This window comes from Numida meleagris, chromosome 1 (genome assembly GCF_002078875.1).
Source record: "Numida meleagris isolate 19003 breed g44 Domestic line chromosome 1, NumMel1.0, whole genome shotgun sequence".
Lineage (NCBI taxonomy): Eukaryota > Metazoa > Chordata > Aves > Galliformes > Numididae > Numida > Numida meleagris.
In genome coordinates, this window is record NC_034409.1 from 146,553,187 (window position 1) to 146,574,820 (window position 21,634).

Here is a 21,634-nt window from a genome sequence, read left to right on the forward strand (position 1 = left end):
TTTTAATTTTTAATTTGAAAAGATCATAATGAATGAAGAAAGAGATGAACACCAATATTAATAAAAACTGCTCTCATGTAGCACCTGTTAGCAGAAATAGTAACGGTACTATTTCCTTAGAGTTTCAAACTCTTCCAATCCCTCTTTCTTCTGCTCAGAATTGAAGCAGATCAGATTGGGCTTAGGGATCCATGGAAAAAGAAAAAAGAAAAAAGCAACCAACCAAACAACAACAACAACAAAATGGAAAGCACTACAGTAACATTATGTTTTTACAGGTATGTGGTATACAGGAGCAGTTTTGTTCACATGCTGAGCAACCATTATGGAGTGTTGTTAGCAGTATATGGTAGAGAGTTAGCTGTAACATTTATGAGGCATCAGCTCCTCTGAGTATGTTATAATCACTTGACTTTTCTACGCTCAGACTGAACAGGTCTCAGAGCAAATTTATAGGTATTATTCTTGTAGTGGCTATGTGGCAAATTACCAGAACAAGTAACTGGACAATTCTCTTAGGGAAATAAATCAGCATCTTAGCAAATCACAGATGAACACTTAAGAAAATTAGTTATGCTATCAAAGAGAAATTGGTTTGATATCAATGGATTTGGAAAATCTTCCTGTGGTTCTCATATGTTAATGTTTTGTTTGGGCTCTGTAGCCATTGTCACAAAAAGACATAACAAAGAAATTAATAATTCTAGCTGTACTGATAGAGAAACATTCTGTTAATTTTGACTCATAAAAATTCAGATTTCTCATTGTTTCTCAGTACACTGAATATTGGTTTCTGTTGTTGTTGTTTAGTTAATTTGTTTCTTTGTTTATTTTCAATATCAGCAAGGGTGGGATTCAATATCAGTTCTCAAATACCCAAATACAGGTGTGAAATATGAACCAGGTTTCTGAATTCATATAATAGTCACTTGAACTCTTCAAGTCATGTCACAATTGCCAATGTTATATAAACATCTCAGCAATTTGATGCACTTAAATGACTGTAGTGAAGACCACCACATATGATATTCCGTTCAGAACTTGTCACCCTGCCCGCAAGGACTACTTTCTGTCCCCGGTCACCTCGTCGCATTTACACATCAATATGATGAGCGGCAAAATGGCGTTTATTGTTAAAAGCTACAAAACTATATAGTATATCTTATCTTTTACTAGACTATTCCAGAAGCTCACGCAGGCCCCTGGCCAATCATATTGAATATCCCGCTCTGGCCACTCTCTTCCGAAAGGCCATACACAGAGTTGTTATACACCTTGTTATGAAAACAAAGAAGGACAGCCTCTCCTTCTTACGACACGGGTTCAAGTAAAGTAGGTGAACCAATAGCAAGCATATGAGGAAGGACCCTCAGCGTTACAGCCTGAGTACTCAGTAACATGCCTACTACAAATGACACTAGAAACCTGTCTTCAGGAAACTGCACTATGGCCATTGTAACAAAAGATGGGATTTCATGGCTAAACACAGAGCTCAAACCTCCTGGTAAGACATAATCTGTAGAATACAACCGGATGAACTGGCAGATGTAACACAGAAATTTCTAAAGATCTGTACTTTTAGTAAAATGTATGAAACTTGAGTAAAATATGTTTTTTTTATTAGAAGTTCCTTTACAACATATGGCAAAAACATTCCCATCAGATTCTGAGCACTGAAAAAATAAAATGATCTTTTTAGCCCAATATAGTTTTAAAAATTGATCGGCATTGCAGAGGAAAATTAATTTGATACTACAATAAACTAGGCAGACAGAATAAATCACTCAGTCGACTAAATTCTGAAAAAGCCTATCAATATAATCTATAGTCCAATCTTTCCTTATGACTTCTAACATTCAGTGAGAATGTCCTGTCATTGTGAGTCACCATTCTCAAAATCAATGGATAATTTCAGCATCTAAATTTAAGACTGGATAAGGAATTGGCTGGATGGCTGCAGTCAGAGTCGCGGTCAGTGGCTCAATGTCCGGGTGGAGACTGGTGATGAGTGGTGTTCCTCAGGGATTGGTGCTGGGACCAGTGTTACTGAAAATCTTTGTAGGCTCTATGGACAGTGAAATCAAATGCATCCTCAGCATGTTTACAGATGATACCAAGCTGAGTAGTGCAGTTGACATACTAGAGGGAAGGGATGCTATCCAGAGGGACCTGGACAGGCTTGCGAGGTGGGCCCATGCCAACCTCATGAAATTCAACAAGGACAAATGCAAGGTCCTGCACCTGGGTAAGGGCAATCTCAAGCACAGATACAAGTTGGGTGGAGAATGGCATGAGAGCAGACCTGAGGAGAAGGATTTGGGGATGTCGGCAGATGAAAGAGACATCAATGTGCGCTTGGAGCCCAGAAAGGCAACCATATTCTGTGTTACATCAAGAGAAATGTGACCAGCAGGTCGAGGGAGGTGATTCTGCCCCTTTATTCTGCTCTTGTGAGACCCCACCTGGTGTATTGCATCCAGCTCTGGGACTCCCACACAAGAAGGACATGGAACTGTTGGAGGGGGTCCATAGGAGGTCCCTGAAGATGACTAGAGGGCTGGAGCACCTCTCCTATGAGGACAGGCTGAGAGAGTTAGGGCTCTTCAGCCTGGAGAAGAGAAGGCTCCAGGGGGAGATTATAGTGGCTTTCCAGGACCTGAAAGGGGACTACAGGAAAGTTGGGGAGGGACTTTTTATAAGGGCATGTAGTGACAGGACAAGGGAAATGGTTTTAAACTGGAAGAGGGTAGATTTAGGCTGGGTGTTAGGAAGAAATTCCTTACTGTGAGGGTGGTGAGACACTGGAACAGGTTGCCCAGCAAGGTTGTGAATGCCCCCTCCATGGAAGCATTCAAGGCCAGGCTGGATGGGGCTTTGAGTAACCTGGACTAGAAGGTGTCCCTGCCTCTAGCAGTGGGATTGGAACTACATGATCTTAAAAGTCCCATCCAATCCAAACTGTTCTATGGTTCTATGGCTTTGAAATTCTTAGAGCCTCAGCTAATTCACTGCTGCTTTCAGAGGAATAGTTATTTTTTACCTAGCAACAGTATAAAGAATGAGTTTTTTCTCATTGGTTTGAGCATTTATCAAAAAATAGAGGAATGAAGAAATATTAGGAGATCATATTCATTCACAAATATTGAAAGGACTTTAGGCAAGAAGAAATAAATAATTTAAAAGAGTCAAAACACTTAATTCTCACATCTAATAATGAAACACTGCATTCTGAAACCAAAAATGTTTTATTCCAATATCCATCTTATTGCAATACTCCTCTGGTTTATTTGTTTTAAAGCACATAATTTATTTAGGATCAACAAGAAAGATGAGACAATAATTTCAATTTCAAAAGTAATCAGAACACTTTATTTCCTCTATATTCTGGTTTCAGTTTTCTGTTTTTGTTATTGTTTTCATTTTAGCAGGTTGTACGGGAATTATTGAGTCATGACCTGAAACACTGATTGAGCATCTGGGGAAAATACCCGGTCAGCCCTGGGTGCACAGGTGAAGGCAATTCACCTGTGTGACCAGAGAGGATGAAGCCAGGCTCCACCTCTCTTAGATCTCATGTAAGAGATGACTACCACTCTGGAAGGATCTCTTTTTAGAGATTCCTTCTCTGTGGAGTTTCCTCTGAGAACCTAGATCCTTGGAGATGGGTGAGCAATCTTTTTCCCTTCCCTTATAACACCTTTCTAACATGCTAGTTCCTTTGTTTTTATACTTCTTTTTTTTTGTAACTTCTTTTCATCATGTTGATCTTTCTGATTGTTACACAAGTTTTGAAACTTTTAAAAATGCTATTGTTATACTCACTACACTATACGTCACTACACAGAAGGAAAAGTCATATTATTTGAGAAGCTCTATTACTGAAAATTGAACAACAAAAAGGTAAGAATAAAAATGCAGAAAATCTGCTGGGATTTACCAAATACTGTTCTCTAAACAAAACATTAACATTCTTATTTTTTTTTTCCTCAGGTATGCAGCTCTCTAATATTTTATAGTGAAATCCACATAGTCTTGAATAAGTTATGGTGTGCCAGTAAATGGAAAACAAGCGTACAGTAGATATTTATGCTCTGGGAACAGGAAAAACAAAAACAAACATGGAAAACACTGTTTTTTCTTTAACTTCTAGAAATTCATCAGTAAACAAGTTGTTGTAGAGTATCATTTATACCTACATAAGGATGTCTAAATAAAAAATACATAGTTCATTTTCAATCACTGGGGATCTAAGTAAGGTTAATCTATGGCCATTTTACTTATCTCTGGGAAAGTCCACAAACCTGTTAATAAAATTCATAGGCAGACTCATGGAGAATGCTTAAGAAGTTCTGTGATTGACCTGAGAGGTTAATCAAATTCAAGTGGCACAACAAAATGTTACATTCTACTAAATACATTACAGCCTCAAATAAATGTTTTGAGTTTGCTTCTCTGGAAATACTATGCTGGTGTTTAAATTCAGAGTTCTAATACTTCATGTTATGTTAATCTTTGTAAAAAATAGTTTTGAATGAAGTCCCAAGCAGGCATATTGTCCTCAGTTCTAGGGAGAGTCAGTCCCTGGAGTATCACTTACATAAATAATTTCTTTTTTTTTTTTTTAACCAAACTCCCTATTGACTTTGCTCAACCTTTTCAGTAATTCTTACTTCAAACATTACCTTACAAGATTAAGCGGCTTTTTTTTTTGTTTGTTTGTTTTTCCTGGTCTTCAGAATTGTCATGGTATTATCTAAGGGTCTGCGTCTGTGACAAGGGGGACAGGCCTGAAAGGAGGAAAAAAAAAAACAAAACTGCCGGCAAGTAGGGGTCGGCCCCCGGGGGGTCCGGTGGCTAAAGCGTCAGAGAAGCCGCGGAGCCGCAACCTGGGAAAACAAAGGGAAGAGGGGGACTCGTAGATGGATCTAACACAAAAACAGCGGCACCAATCTGAGGAGGAACAACTAATTTTACTAAATATATCAAAATGAGGCTAGTAGAATTATGATAGAGGGTTTACAGGCTGAAAATCTTACACAGTAAACTGCAGGAGGACCATGTGCTTTCTCCACCGGGCAGGAAGGAATACACCCCGCGTCTCCCACGCAGCTTCATCCCCTCCCCTCCAACGCAAAGACCCTGGGGCGTGCACCTCCTCCCCTCCCCCTCAGAGGGCCACACCAAAAAAGGTAGTTTGCAGTAACCAGGGAATTAACTCTTTAACTGCCTGTACCTTACATGATGTAATGGTGTGGAATACCGACAAAAAAAAATCACAAAACCATAACAAGAATTCTGTCTATCTTTAAAACTTTTTTTTCCCCTACTTAATCTTGGTATCACATTTCATTATCAAGATACCAAAGCTACTTTCTTCTGAAGTATTAATGATCTGAGAAGATCCACATTTCCAAACAAAACAACAGTGAGTTATGATATATAAATCAAACAAAGATAATCCCAGATATCCTTATTTCTTAAGTGGAAAGTATCTTGCTAGCTCTTTTCAGCCATTCTACTCAGTTCCTTTCAAGACAATCTGGTTCCCAAAAGTCTGTACAGACATGACTGTAACAGATCAATCTCCTTCCATTCTACGTAATCCTCCATTGTCATCCCAGCAGTCCTTGAAGACTTGAAAACTCTAACAGGCCCTCAGGCAATACGTTGGAATCAAAAACATAAAACTGTGCTTTTACATTTTAAAAACACCACTTCCATATAACTTTAAAAATAGTTCTAAACCTTTGGTATTAAATAAATAATTATCCTATCCGAGATCTCTCACATGGAACCCTGAGGAAAATGAGGGTAACACATTATAACTTCTACATGTACTTCCTTAAGCCTTAATGTATTTCTTAGTGTGTGGATGCACAAGCTGTTCTGTGCCATTTGGCTTGCAGCAGAAATGATAATTCTCATAACTCTGTCTAGGAACTTAGGTGTTCAGCACTGTAGCTGTCCAAATGAGGTTGATTACAAAAAATGGCAACTCTTATTTTGTTTTCATTGTATTGGTGGATGAAGCAGCTGAGAAGGACTCCAAGAAACTTCTTGAGATATCTGTTAAACCCAAAATGTGTTTATGAATGTGTAATGTACATCACCAGTATCCTTTAAGAAAGTATATTGCTGTATTATCATAGAATTGCTCAGGTTGGAAGAGACCTTCAAGATCATCAAGTCCAACCACAACCTAACGATACTACCCTAGCTCTGACAGCCCACCACTGAATCATGTCCCTGAGCACCACATCCAAACAGTTTTTAAACATATTTAGGGATGGTAACTCAACCACCTCCCTGGGGACTCTATTCCAGTGATTAACAACCCTTACTCTATGGAAGTTTTTCCTGATATCCAGCCTAAATCTCCCCTGGTGCAACGTGAGGCCATTTCTCCTTGGCCTGTCACCAGTGAGAAGAGTCCAACCGTGCTCTCACTGCAATCACCTTTCAGGTACTTGAAAAGAGCAATAAGGTCTTCCCTCAGCCTCCTCTTCCCCAGACTAAACAGTTCCAGTTCCTTTAGTTGCTCCTTGTAGGGCATATTCTCCAAGCCCTTCACCAGCCTTGTTGCCATTCTTTGGACCTGCTCCAGCACCTCAGTGTCCTTTCTGTATTGAGGCTCTCAAAACTGAACACAGGGTGCTAAATTTAGGCACTCTTTTCCACAAACGCTGAACAAGATGATCTTTCTAGGTCTATTTCCACCTGGGCCATTTTCTGATTTTAAAATTCTATGAATGTTTTCATTTATTTGCAAATAATTTTATTTTTATTTATTCATTTGGAAGAGAATAAACACCATTTATTTAGAAGTTTTGGTCAACATTCTAACTATGTGTAAAAACAGCATAAGTAGTTAGTAACCTACTTGTCTGTTGCAGACACTGATGAAGTAATATGCACAAAACGTATTATCATATCATCCCAGAATTGCAGCCCCACAACAACAGCCTCTGAATGGAAACACGGCTCTAAATCCAAGTCCCAGGTAATTCCCCTATAAAGATGTCTTACTGTTGAACTAAGCACACTTGTATTCATGACATGAAGGCTGTCTTTAAGACTAACCCTCCATACATACTCTGTCTCTGATTCCTTTGGGGAATTTCTTTAACATTCATTTGATGGTCTAGATCCTCACTGTTATCAAATGTATATTCAGTTTTCATCAAAGGACGCAATGGGGCTATTGGGGTTTCTAATTTATCTAGCCTTTCCTTTATTCTTTCCAATTCCTTCTGAGGATAAGTTTTTTCTTGAGGCACACTACGGATAACAGTGTCCCTGGTATCCTTATACGCTACGGATAACAGTGTCCCTGGTATCCTTATAATATAAGTTTCAATATGAGGAGTGGTCTTGGAGGGGTACACATTTTTAAGTAAAAAAATATCACTCCTCTCAACTCCAAGAGGCAGACACAGAAAAAGGTTCAAATTTCACACTTAAGTTACAATATGTGGAGTGGTCTTTCTGGAGAGGTGCTCACACCTAAGTTATCAAAAATATCACTCCTTGCAGCTCCAGAAGGTGCACACATCAACTATATCTGGAAGGGTAACATTCTCACTGTTGAGTATCCTTCTGACTACACCATAAAAAATGTCTCACTCCAATTTATAGGAGGGAGAGGAGGTTCTTTTAATATATGTATACCTGATGGCGAGATTAAGACACAAAGGGTCAAATGTTAGCCCGACCAGTATATTACAAATCCTAGTTGCTTAGGGAGATGGGGAAGGGAAGGCGGGTGATAGAAAAGGGGTAGGAAAAAGCAAGGAGTCCTTGTAGAAAGCAAGAGGGTAGGCACGGTAGTCAGCACCGTGGGTCCAGCGTTGTTCGTAGTGGCTCCGTTGATCTCAAGAACTTGTCCAGTCACTGCAGGGGATGGGAGAAAGCCAGGAAGCTTCGCAGCAAGCAGGCCCCAAGGGGGGTTCTTTCCATCGTCAAAGGTTTCTTTTCTTTGGGAGTTCTTCTCCTCCTCCAAAGGTTTCATTTCTCTGGGAGTTCTTCTCCAAAGTTCTTGGGGACCTTTTATCTCCCATTTCACAGTTGTTCTTCTCCTTCTCCTTCTCCTTCTTCTTTTCTCTCTGTTAGAGTGACACACTTGGCCCAACAGATAAGCCAGCAGGGAGTGGTGCGTTCGTTGCCATGCACAAGCATTATCACCTTTTGCAGTGGTCAGCTCCTTCAAGCCGCACCCCCGAAAAAGGTAGCTTGTTCTGCTTCTGCTTATGACTGATAAGCAGAAGCACCCTGGCACAGTGACACCCACCACTCAGCCCCCTAGATAATTGGCAGTTTTTAGTTAGAGCCTTATCACCAAAAAGGCCTCATGAATCAAGCTTTGAGGCAAAAGAAAGAAACAGTTCTTGTCTTCCACATATGTCAATCCTTTCCTCAAGGTTTGCCAAATTCTGTTACATGAAATTTTATAAGCATAACTCTAAGTTTAGAATATTTGTCCTTTTACTGGAAATTGTTTTTCAAATATAACAAATATTTTTATTATAACACATTCTTGACACAACCTGACATTTCTGTGATTCTTGCAATCTTCAGGTTTGACACAAAAGTCTACAAATATCACAGTTTTTGCACATAACTATGAATGAAAGAGAGATAAAAGAGAAAAAGAGTATAGATCTGTATTCTTTCACATCCCTAATCTCTTTTGTATTTTCTTATTACAGGACTGAATTTTCTCCATTTTCGATATGCATGAGAAAAAATGTATGACCATAAGTTGTAAATGTAATAAGAAATTTGTAGAATACTTTGCAAACAAGTGATAAATGAATACACATTTTTTCTTTTTGAGATTCTAATATAAACCATATTTATTTTTTCCTTATATACACTTACAGATTTTGTTAATGTTCATTTATATTCTTATTTTACATTTATAGTGTTACCTGGGAATTGTAGAAGTCTGAAGCTTTATTATTTGAATATCTGATGTAATCACATCATGCTGTAATGATCTCACAGCACAGCACTCTTATGTATAATTTGACTTTATCCAGATCAAATGTTACATTTGTTTATTCATTGCATTTATAAATAATAATAACAGTCTACTATGTAACAAAAGTTAAATACAGTTTCAAACCGGATCTTCCTTTCTTTTTTCTTTTTGTAATAAATCTTTCAGTAATTCAGAAAACATGCTGAATTAGATATTCATTATCTCTTCAATACTTATTTCATAATATTACTAGCTTGATTATGTCTTTCCCTAATCTGAGTTAAGCCCAGAATGCATGAGTGCATGACACAGTTCAGCAGTAACACCATGAAATCTTTCTGGGCCATATAAAGTGCATATATTGACAAAGTTCTGAGACATATAAGATAATGTATAGACAGCCAATGTCAAAATCAAAAGATACATCTAACTATATAGAATGTTGGAAATCAAATGTATTAAATTATTGTGTGGTTATTACTCTGAAAGCTGTGAAAGAAAATGTTTAAGTGAAAGGAAATTTATGAATCTTATAAGAAAAATAAAATCAAAACCATACAGTGAAGCTTGATTCTGCAGAGAAATATTTTTCATGGTTCCAGAGATTAGTTTGTTTGGCACTAGATCAGACATCAAAAGCAACGTTTTTATGTTTCTTATTTCTTTAGTTTTTTCAGCACGTGTGGTGATGTGCTTTCCCCTACCCCTAACCTTCTCCTCCACCCTGGCTGTTATGCCCAAAGCCTTGCTCAGGACTGATAACACTGCCTTCCTAAATAAATACTATGACTATGAGTCAATTATCTTACCTCATAAATAGTCAACAGTCCAAGAGGCCATTCAGCTCTAATCCTCATAGCAAGACTACATGAGAGCTCCCCAGTTTGTTCTAAATATTTTGAAGCTTGGGTGACTACAGTCTCGGTGTGAATTATGTGGACTAATTATTGGAGGTGATCTATTGAGATATCCAGCTCTTAAGAGAATGTGCGGAGTTGAAGAAATCTCTGGCGAGGAATACAGTGAATACATAAGGAGTTTGTTCCAGGATAGTTCCCTAAGTAACAAAAAACTTCAGCCATAGATGTTAGTAACAACAGGGCAGACTGATATGCTGACTCTAATAGATACAGAACAGAGGGTAGACTGGATTGTAAGCATCGTGGCCAGCCTCTGTCATAACATCACAGCATTGAGAACTTGGTGATACTATGGAACTGATGAACTGCATAGTCGTCACCCTGAGTTAGCAGTTTTCTATTCTCTGTCACACTAATCACCATAAAAATATGTATGACTAGGATCTCTAAAGCTCCACCTGAAAACAGTATAAAAAAATTCTCTAACAGAAGAGAAATTCTGGGAGGAGATACCATTGCAGACCAGTTGGGAAGACATGACTGACTTCTGGCATGAGTCAGTAGGCTGAGCCTATCTTTATCCCCCATAAGGATGCCTACTGGGTAAGATTTGCATACTTGGTTATACCAAGTGCTTCTTGAGAAACTTAATAGAGTTACTCCATAGTTTAACATGTCTGCAGTTGGCTGTATTATTCATATTCTAGGCACTCACACGTGCTCTGCAGACAGTGTATTTATCACCAGTGAGCCAAAAGAATCTGTAATCTGTTGCTGCAATAAACAGAACTATTTATTAAGCTAGCTGTGAGAGTTCTCACTGAGAGCAAAGCAACTCCATAAGGGTGGCCATGTGAGCTCATTCAGACACTACTGGATCGAAGGTGCTTCATGCTATGAATGAATCCATGCTTGTAAGAGTTCTCACTGGGTACAGTCAAACTCTCCAGGCGCGTCTGTGTTATCCCATTTGAATGTGACTGGACTAATAGCACTGAAATGGGTATTTACCCTTTAACGAAACAATAAGGAGAGTTCAGGTATTCAAGAAAGGTGAGGTAAGCAACCATGGCAACTGTATGGCTAAAAACATACAGAATGGTTCCCTGGCCAGAACATCACCTAGCAATGACAAATTATTGTCTCTTCCACCTATGATGCATTGTCTCAATTTATCCTTGGACAGGTAGCAAGCTGGAGAAGAAACAAATCCAGAGAGCCCACAGTTTGACAGTGCGGCTACTCTAAAGTTCAGTTCTTTAGCTCTTGTTTCCCTTTTTTTCAGACCAATCCTCAAGACACACAAGGAAGAAGGTGTCTGACTAGGTTGACCAACAAGAAACCTAAAAGAGCACCTTGTCTTAAATCTTTTGGTATTGTTTAGCTACCTAAATGAAGTACAAGGAAGAGGTGCATCATTCAGACTAGTAGTAGTTTCACACAGAAATTATTTTCTTTCTAACACTAATTCTGTCTCTGGCATATTTTAGTTCTATTTTTAAAAGCTGAGCAATCATGTGGATCTAATAGACTGAAAGGAATGCTCACACTTTTATAACAAAAGATAATTGATTATAGGTATGTATTTGAGGTAGAGATTAGATCACATGTATCATTTTTGCCTGTTAGGCAAAAATGTTCACATACTATTTGAGAAATACAAATATGCAGTGTATTATGTACCATATAATATATACACTGTGCCTATTTCTCCATTCTGTATACTACAGAATGGTACAAGTAATCCTTTGTTTTGCAGTTTGGATCAGTTTTTCTAATGCTAAATACAACAACATATTTTATTTATTTATATACTTATTTATTTGTTAGCTCAGAAAATACATTCAAGATCATCAAGTACAAACATTAACTAAGCCTTAGTAGTTTTAGTGCCACGTCCACACATCTTTTAAATACCTCCAGGGATGAGGACAGTTCCTTGGGCAGCCTGTTCTAGTGCCTGAAACAAAGCAAAGGAACTGAGATCATGTTCAGCTGAAGAGACAGAATCACAGAATTGCTGATGTAGGAGGTCACCTCTGGAGATCTGGTTCAAACAACATGGTAAAGCAAGGTCACATAGGCATGGCTGCCCAAGACTATGTCCAGTCAGGTTTTGAGTATTTCCAAGGAGGAAGACTACATAACATCTGTGTGCAGACTGTACCAGCCAATCACCCTTGTAATATATTTTCCGATGTAAATGAATATATTTTTTAAGTTCACTGTGTGCTTATTGCCTCTTGATCCATCACTGCATACCACTAAGAAGAGTTTGGCTGAATCTTTTTCACTTCCTTCTGTCAGAATTTACATACAATGACTCGATTCCCATTGGATGTTCTCCAGTTTAATCTGTCCTAGGTCTCAGCTTCTCATTGTACAAAAGATGCTACATTGCTGTCATTGATTTCATGGCCCTTTTCTGTCATTCTCCAAGAAAATTCAAGTCTTTTCTCATACAGGAAAGCCTAGACCTTGACCCAGAACTGCACACATGGCTTTACCAGAGTTGATCACATCCCTCAGTCTTCTATTGATGCTGTTCCTGATGTAACACAGAAGGCTGTTGGCCTTCTTTGTAGCAAGGGCACATTGCTGGCTTTTGCTCAGGTTCTTGTCCACCAAGACCCACAGGTCCTTCTCTGCAAAGCTGCTTTCCAGCCAACTGACCCCAGACCTAGGTCTGGAGTTACTTATTCCCAGAAATAGGATTTCACATTTCTCTGTGCTAAACTTTCTGAGATTTTGGTAACCCATTTCTGCTGTTTGTCAAGGTCCTTGTGAACTGCACCACAACTATTTGGAATGTCAACCCAGTTTTATATCATTTTCAAATTTATTGAGTATGAGCTTACTCTGGTAGTACACACTACAGTTGTTTTTTATAACTTTTTTAAAAAAAACAAAAAAAAAATGTGCAACATTTCCATATGATTCCTTCAAGTAGTGAAGGAGAACAGGTGACATCAATAAAGGTCTCTTGTAGACTGAGTGACTGATCATACCTCTCTTACAGAGAAAGGAAAAGAGAGAAAATGTTGCACATTATATAATAACCAACATAGTCTGCTCTTATTGTGGTTGCAATAAATTTTCAGCTTCTCCTGAATAAATTTCAATTTTATTTAGTTCTTAATTGTGTTAGAGAAACAGAGAAAAGCACTTTTTTTTTCCTAGACTACCAGATAAGCTGTTTTCTCGCATGCAGAAGAAACAGATGCAGATTTCTCTTTTAACTAATAATCAGTCTTTCAAATACAGTAGCACTACATCAAAAATTGATCAAGTGCTTGATTTGGCTTTTGCAATGTTGTGTGAATAGTTCAGTCCACTGAGAGATTAAAGCAATGACAACAAAATCATAAAAGACTTGCTAGGAAGACTCAATTTTTTTTTTTCCAAAGAGCCTAGTTCACAATTTAGATATAAAATGAGCCTCAAACAATTACAAGTGGTAACAAAGAAGTTAACAGTGTTAGATCTTGGTAGTCAACACAAGAAAGTGACCACTTAAAATCTGGACTAAATCTGTAAGACCAGCATGAAGTAAATGCACAGTAAGTTAAGTAATATTAAGAAGTTGATAGGAGATAATGTTATGCATTTTCCTTTCCTTTTTTTTCTTTCCTTTTTTTTTATCCTAAGCAAACAAACAAACAAAAAAATTTACTGTAAAAGTATATGAACCTGTTTACAAATGTCTCCATGAAATTATTGTACTAGAACGTTCTTTCCATACTACTTTCCTACTTTTTTGTTTTTGCCAAAGTCAAAGATACATGTAACTTTAAGAAACTGGTATGGTTGAAGAGGTGAAGTAGTGCACCAGTCAATGATTTGATTGATCTGACAGAATCATAAATAATGAGTTACAGTGGAAAAGAGATAAAATAAATCAGACAAAGCATAGAAGTCTACATAAATCTACACTGGTAATTAAATGGGGTATAAACTGAAACAGAATAGTAATCAGCAATAATCCAATGTCCAAAGTAAGATGTATAATAATCATATATAATCATTTTGCAAACTATGCCATTATAAAAATGAAAAAAGCAGAACGACATCAGCCAACATGATCTGAAAGTTTGTGAAAGGAATAAGTACAACAAGGCAGTAGTGCAATTCAAATGATAAAACTTTATTATGGAGAAAAAAACCAAAACCATTGGAAACAATGGAGAAGATGAACTAAGTCTTGTTCATTAATAATTTTAAAATATTGAAATCCTCAAAAAAGAGAGGAGAAGAATCTAATATTTTTACATAATCAAAAATAATGAAATAGGAATTATAGGATTTATAAAGGGAAGCAGGGAGACATGCATGGCATTTTTGTAACAATGACATTATCTCTGTACAGACTTTGATGTAGCAGTCTTGAATATTTCGAACCTGAACACTCTGATAAGATATGGGCAAAAGAGAAGTTCCATCATGGGATTTGAAGATAAGGTAATTGGCATGCTCAGAAAATATGGAGATGTTTCTTTTATATTAATTTACACAAAGAAGTAAAACATCTATACAGAACCTTACAGTTATCCAGAGAAAAATATAAAAAGGCAAGTGCCCCAGGAACCTAAACAGCAATACAACCTGAAATTGAACTCATGAGAACTACAGATGACTTTATTTACAGAATGCCAAAGGCAAAATTTTCCTGTCCTTGATTTTAGTAAAAGGTTTTTAAGCAGAGAACGGCTTTGCAAAATCATGCCTTTAGTGTGGAGAAAGCATGTCATGCAAAATTAACCAAAATACCAAAGTAAACAAATGGGCTTTGCTATTTTAGTCATCTCAGACCTTATTCAAAAACAAGTTTTCTCAGAAAGGAACACCAGCAGGTAAAAAAAAAAAGAAAAAAAAAAATATTTTAAAATTATGGCTGTGGTTCTATTTATTGTATTTTACCTATCTGAACCTGTGAAAGAAATAATATTTGTGAGCTCTCTGAAAGATCTTGGAAATGAGAATGAAAAACTAAAATAATAAACTGTTTAAATGCCTTTGGTATATATATTTTCTAATCTGTATGTTTTTCCATCTTTTGCATGTTCACTGCCGAAAATTGAAGTGTTCTTTTTCAAAAAATACTGACTGGATGTTCAATTTTACGATCAGATTATACGTAAGAATGACTGTTGAAGGAAGATAAAGGAATTTGAAGTTCAACAACAACAAAAAAATAATTGTGGTAATTGTGGAAGTTTCTCAGTGAACTTGAAAAACTTAGCATCTAACACAGAAAACTTAAAAAAGCTGTATGTTTAGATTGCCTAAGTCTCTCCTTTGTGATCAGTACCAAAGTAAATGAAGCCTCACTTGCTTAAATAGTTTAAAAAACATGTTAAAGAAGTGTAGTGAAGGTATGAAGAAAATAGTGTTTTAAGGATTTTGAAGACTGGTCAGCTCTAATGAGCAACCAGACAGAGTGAGATAAATATACTGAGATATAGAGTTATAGAGATAGATATGCGTCCCTCAGATTCAGCTCTAGTAGTTTCTCAGCAATACATTTCTGAAGGGTTCCTAAACCCTTAAGTTAACCCAAGTTAATTCCCTTGAATTAACTAATAGTACTTACACGTAATGTCAGCAGAACACCTTGTCATCATTTGTTATTTGCATCATTTGACTTTCTACAGAATCTCTTCAATTCTTAATTTGACATCTTGAGGACAGCTTAAAAGAGGACAATAGAAATTGCATTTGTAGTGTTCTGCATTGTTTATGAATACATTGATGTAGCATGACCCTCTTTCTAATTTATTACTGTTATAATTCTTTTCTTCTTTGGTATTGTTAGAATCCAGTCAGACGGAAGGAACAACTGTGTTAGATCTGGGGTCAGATGTGAGAATGATGACAAGAAACTATGAAGTAGTTTCTAGAACTGTCGAGACTTGAACATTTGGGGTATCTCCAGAAGCAGAAACTGAAGCACGTAGATGAAGTTAATCTGACATTAATAATCAACTATTGTAATGATTATATTGGAACTATTCTCATTAGATACCTTACAAAGTAGATAAAAATAAATAAATGCTCAGGGAAAATATTTCATCTTATTGTAGACATTTTAATTACATAATAATCATATTCTAGATTAAATGATTATATTTGTTCATGTTAGGATGAGGAATTTAAATTTTGAAAGTAGTGGTTCTTCTCGTGAATTATAAAAGAGTATAGAATGTCTAACACAGGCATAAATCAATAGTAAAGATCGTAAGCAGTGTGTATTTCATGAGATTTTTAGTGACAAGATGTACAGAATTAAATTTCTTTGGGCAACTACTGAAGAACAACATTAAGGAATTAAGAGCACACTTGGGCATAGAAATTCTAATATTTATGTCCTTTTTGCATCACCCTTACTACTGTTTGAAAGTAAAAATCTCTTATAATAACACCTTACCTAAACTTTTCAAATCTTTTCCGCCTCATTACAGTCTGGATTTCCCCCCTCTTCCCTCCCCTCCCATCTCCATTTCTCCCCCCCTGCCTTCCCCTCTCCATCTTAAAATTCAATTGTTTTTAAAATAAATATGTGAGGAAACTAATAAATAAATGAAAACAAACTTAATGTACCCTTAACTTAGTACGTAATCTGAGTTTCAATTATATTTGCCTAATTAAAGAACAAACGCAGAATCTGACAAAGCATAGATATATCTATTTTGCAGCCTCCTTAAATAAGCACTGTAAGGATAATAAAGAGATTTTTAGGAAGTGGTTCTTTCTATCTTAATGTAAAAGTCTAAAGATGGTTGGCTGAATCAGACTCAAACATCTGTACTTTTCTTTTAGCATGAAGAAAACTTAAAGCAAAAGTCTAATGCTGATTACTCCTGTAGTGAGCAATAGGCAGAAACCTAGAAACAGAATAAGTCAAAGGAATTCTTAAAAATTCAGCTTTGAGTTTCCATCTCTCCATATCTCATACTAGCTTCAGGAGAACTGTAAAGATGTACATGCCAAATTACATACTGTTAAAGCAGGAAGTCATCCAAATTGAATTTGAATTAAGATATAATAAAGCTAACTTTAATAGGCATCTTGTTTTTTTTTTTTTTCCTGTCAGACACAGCTTGTCCTATTGGTCTTATCTAAGTGATGCATTATTAGGCCATGGTTTGTTACCTACATAACAATTAACTCATTTTTTGCTTAATGTATCCTTTTTTCTCTCAACTTCTGCCTCCACAAATGACGCCTTCCATGGATAACAGGTGAACTGAAAGTAAACGACATTTTTGGAATTAATGTTATGGTAAGGCTAAGTTTACTGAAACTGTATAAGGCATTTTAAATGTACTCTTCCCTTTAAAATAAAATTTTTGTCTGCGTAGCCAACCTCCAAATGATAGAGATCACTAGGCTGATTTAAGTCTCAAGTGAACAGAATAATGTGCTTCATCTGTGATATAAACATCCAGTCATATTTAAATTAAACTGTTCTCTTGGTTTCAGCTGGGACAGAGGGCTGTCTTGTTCTTTTATTTTTTCCTTCCCAGTGTCTGGTATGATACTATGTTTTGGCTTTGAGGGAAAAACGATGTTGATAACACACACTGATGTTTCAGTTCTTACTGAGCAGTGGCTGCACGTAGCCTAGGACATTTTGACTTCTTGTACTGTCCTGCTAGCAAGGAGGGGTGAGAGAGCACACAGAGCTTGGAAAGGACAGAACCAGGACAGCTGGCCTAAACTCATCAAAAGGATACTGAGTAATATATGATGCAATGTGAAAAAGACTTTTAAAAACAGTGAGGAGTTGGCTAGGGGACAGACGTTTCTTGGGGACTGACACCATCAGTGTGCGGTGAACAATTGCGTTGAATATGACTCGTTTTGGAAATACATATTATATTATTATCACTAATATTGTTATTCTACTTTTTGTTTTCTTTTCTGAGTTAGGAAATAGTTTTTGTCTCAACTCATGGGTTTTACTTTTTTTTTTTTTTTTTTTTCTCCAATCATCTCCCTTCCCACTAGGAGGGGAGAGTGAGCAAATGACTGTGTGGTGCTTAGCTCCCTGCCAGATTAAACCACAACTGGTTATATCTTATAAATTTTACAAATGCTACTTCTTTTGATTATGTAATATTTGATGGCATGCTATAATTATTCATCACTGAAGTGCATGATATGCCAATTATGTCTCAGGCATATAATTTCCTCAGTGTTTTCTTTATTTTTAGATATTAATGAAAATATCATCTGAGTTCATAAAACATTTTACTAAGTGGGTTTTGGATTAGCTATTTAAATGATTTTTTGTTGTTGTTTTTTTCTTCATTTTTTTTCTTTTTTCTTTTTGTATTACTTTATAAGAGGAATCTAAATAAATCACTTTTTAGTAAAAATTGAAACTGACAATATTATTGTTATTGTTATTATTTTTATCTTGTAAGCTATTGTTTGTAACAAAATAGATGAACTAGTTTTATCACTAGAATTATTGAATAACTTCAAATAGAAATGAATGAGATGGCACAATATGATGCTTTTTCACATAGTTCCATGATTTTTTTTTCTCAGTACTCATCCAGATTTAATTGTTTTGTTTTTCCTAAATGTTACTAAAAGAATTATTTCTCAGAATTTCAAAGAAATTATTGTCCTTAGTATATTCTTTAAAGGAGTTACTCTCTCAGTTGACTATTAATTGACCTTTGGCACTAAAATAAAGTTCCTTACTTAAGTGGAAGGGATTTAGAAGTTAATTAGGTATTAATTTAGGTACACTGACACTTAAAAAGAAAAGAAATGATCTAGTGAGTTTTTTTGTTTTGCTTTGTGTTTGTTTTTTTTTTTCAAATAGGGAAAGCAAAGTCAAGGCACTAATCTCAGAAACAGAACTTGAAAAGTCATTAAATTCACTGCTTTTCTTCAAAATATCTAGCTTGTTCTGTCCACAGTATATGGAATCATACCATCAAAACAATGGAAATCTACTTTGTTTTCTAGGAATACAGTTAATTTAGTCACACTGAGAAGAGCCAAAAATCGTCCACCTTTGATTAAAAATGAAGAAATGAAACAAAAAATCAAGTAACAACAACAACAAACCTCAGCTAAGATACAAAATTGTTACACGTATTGAATTCTACATAGTTTAGTTCTAAAATTTAATGAAAACTGATTCCAGAAACCAGAAGAAAATTAGAGAAGACTTCACAAGCTTTAGCTATGGCAGTGTAGCTGAAGTAGCATTTAGTGTAGCATTTTCATAAATATTAACTTCAATAATACCTTCCAGATATAACAAAAAAGAAAAAAAAAAAAAAGGAAAATTTGTGGTTCATTTACTAGACAAAATAAATAAACATGCAAAGCATCATCTCTGTCATGTTTTTGATCATATGATTTTGTGGTATTCAGTTGAACACTATGTCAGCAAATAATGCTAAAGTCTCATATACAATTGGTTTAAAATCTTGACCCATTTAAGTCTGCTAAACATAAATGTTTTACAGTGGAAAAATGTTTTTGTCCCATCTCAAGCAATATACTTCCTAACCTTCTATGGCTCTCAAATCTTCATCTTTAGCAGGCTGTTTTTACAACTAAACAGTAAACAAGCAAACAAAAATGAATTAAGATGCATTAGTGCAATGATAATATTTTTGAAGTTACCACTTTATATTTTGAGGGCTTTTTATTTTATCACAGAAATTTATTTTGTCTCAAAGCAATTGATTTGATAATCAATTTCCCTTCCAACTACTTCTTAAAAGAGAATATTCAGAGTCTCAAGGAATCCGCATGAGCTTTCTTCTTGATCAGCAAAGGGCATAAGCATATGTGTTAATTTCAGACATTTCATGACACAAACAAATTCTCAAGCCAGTGAAGAACCTTGCTTTTGTTTGTTTGTTTTGTTTTTCCACTTGAGATGAAAGAGGCTCTTGAACAAGGTGTCCTTGCAAACAAGTTGTGCAGAGGCTTGCAAATTCCTCTCTGCTTGATATCTGTATTTACTTTGTAAACTCTCACCGAATAAGGCTTCAGTTACACAAGTCAATCTCCAAAATGAGTTAATGAACTTTGGACTTACTACACAGGCTTAATAGCTTAATTAATATTAACTTCTCTGCCCTGGGCAGCATAAAGTTGGAGCAAATTACATATATGATGCATGATATGAAAGGGAGTCACATACAAGGGGGAATATATATTAAGCAGACCAGGAAGTCTGTAACCTGCAAGTATTCCAGCCAATGAGGAGGGACAATCATAGACCCATAGAATGACAGAATTGTAGAATGATTTGAGTTGGAAGGGGCCTTCAAGATCATCCGGTTCCAACCCCCTCCAATAGGCAGGGGCACCTCCCACTAGACCAGGTTCCTCAAAGCCCCATCCAGCCTGGTCTTGAATGTTTCCAGGGAGGGGGCATCCACAACCTTGCTAGGCAACCTGTTCCAGTGTCTCACCACCCTCACAGTAAGGATTTTCTTCCTAATATCTAGCCTAAATCTACCCTCTTCCTGTTTAAAACCATTTCCCCTTGCCCTGTTGCTACCTGCCCTTATAAATGTGGTTGGGAAGTAAGGATAAGAGGAGGCTGCACCTCCAATACTTTGAGAGACCCTGCAGGGGGGACTGTCCCAACGGACTCTTGTCACGGCATTATCTAAGGATCTGTGTCCGTGACAGGGGGACAGCAGGCCCACAGGCCTGGGAAAGGAAAAAAAAAGAAAAAAGACCGGCAGGCAGTGTATGGCCTGCCCGGACTTGTCCGGTGGCTAATGCGGCAGGAGAACGGCGGACCCGCTCTGGGGAAAACAAAGGGGGAAAGGGAAAGGCAGGGAACTCGTAGACAGATCTAAAACAAAACAGCGGCACCAATCTGAGGAGGAACGCCAATTTACTAAATATTATATCGAAATTGAGGCCAATACATCAAACAGAGAGTTTCAAGTCAAGATTCTTACACTGTAAGCTGCAGAAGTACCACGTGCTTCTCTGCCGGGTAGGAAGGAAGAGACTCCGGGCCTGCCACACAGCTTCACCACCCCCTCCAGACGCAAAGACCTCTGGGGAACGCAGCTCCTCCCCTCCCCCTCAGAGGACTAAACACAAAAAAAAGCAGTTTGCAGAAACCAGGAAATTAACTCTTTAACTGCCAATGCATTACATGATGTTATGATGTGGAATACCGACAACAAAAATCACAAAACCATGATAACTCTCCCATTTTTTCAAATAGAGAAAGCTTAATATTCTCCTCTCTTTTTGGATAATGAAAATTGAGCAAGCCTATTCAAGCAAAGTTTTTCCAACACACTGCAGAATAACAGTAATGAAATTACTCCATTTGGATTTGAAAATTCGTGTATGCATGTTAAAATCAATTCAGTATTTTCAAACAATTTCTAGATGGGAATGAAATATCATTAGAGATTGTGGACATGAAAAATGTCAAAGACTATGTTGTTGATTTTCACCTTTCTTTGCTGCAAAAAAATTCTTTAGTGCTACATCCTTGATTTAAGTTACAGACAATTTAATAGAGGATAAACTAGAAATATTGTAGGAATACTACTTTCAGTATTATTTTCCACAAAATCTAATCGCAAAAAGGATGACATTCAGTATATTAAAAAGTATTTACAGGTGAAAACTCACAGTGTATGCAGGAATTGTGGACAATTTCACAGGTTTAGTCATGAGCCTAGGTTAAACTTCTTGGGAGGAATGAAATATTTATGACTGTTGGTCTAAATATATATATATATATATATTACGCAATGTCTACAATAGCAAATTGCAGAGA

At 36.6% G+C, this 21,634-nt stretch overlaps 1 long non-coding RNA gene across 1 annotated transcript in view; it reads right to left on the reverse strand.

Annotated features, from left to right (window-relative positions):
- LOC110408191 overlaps window positions 1–20,909 on the reverse strand; it is a 72,064-nt gene extending 51,155 nt beyond the window's left edge. The window contains exon 1 of the long non-coding RNA XR_002444214.1: window positions 20,793–20,909. This is a non-coding gene — a long non-coding RNA (uncharacterized LOC110408191). The remainder of the gene's footprint in view (window positions 1–20,792) is intronic.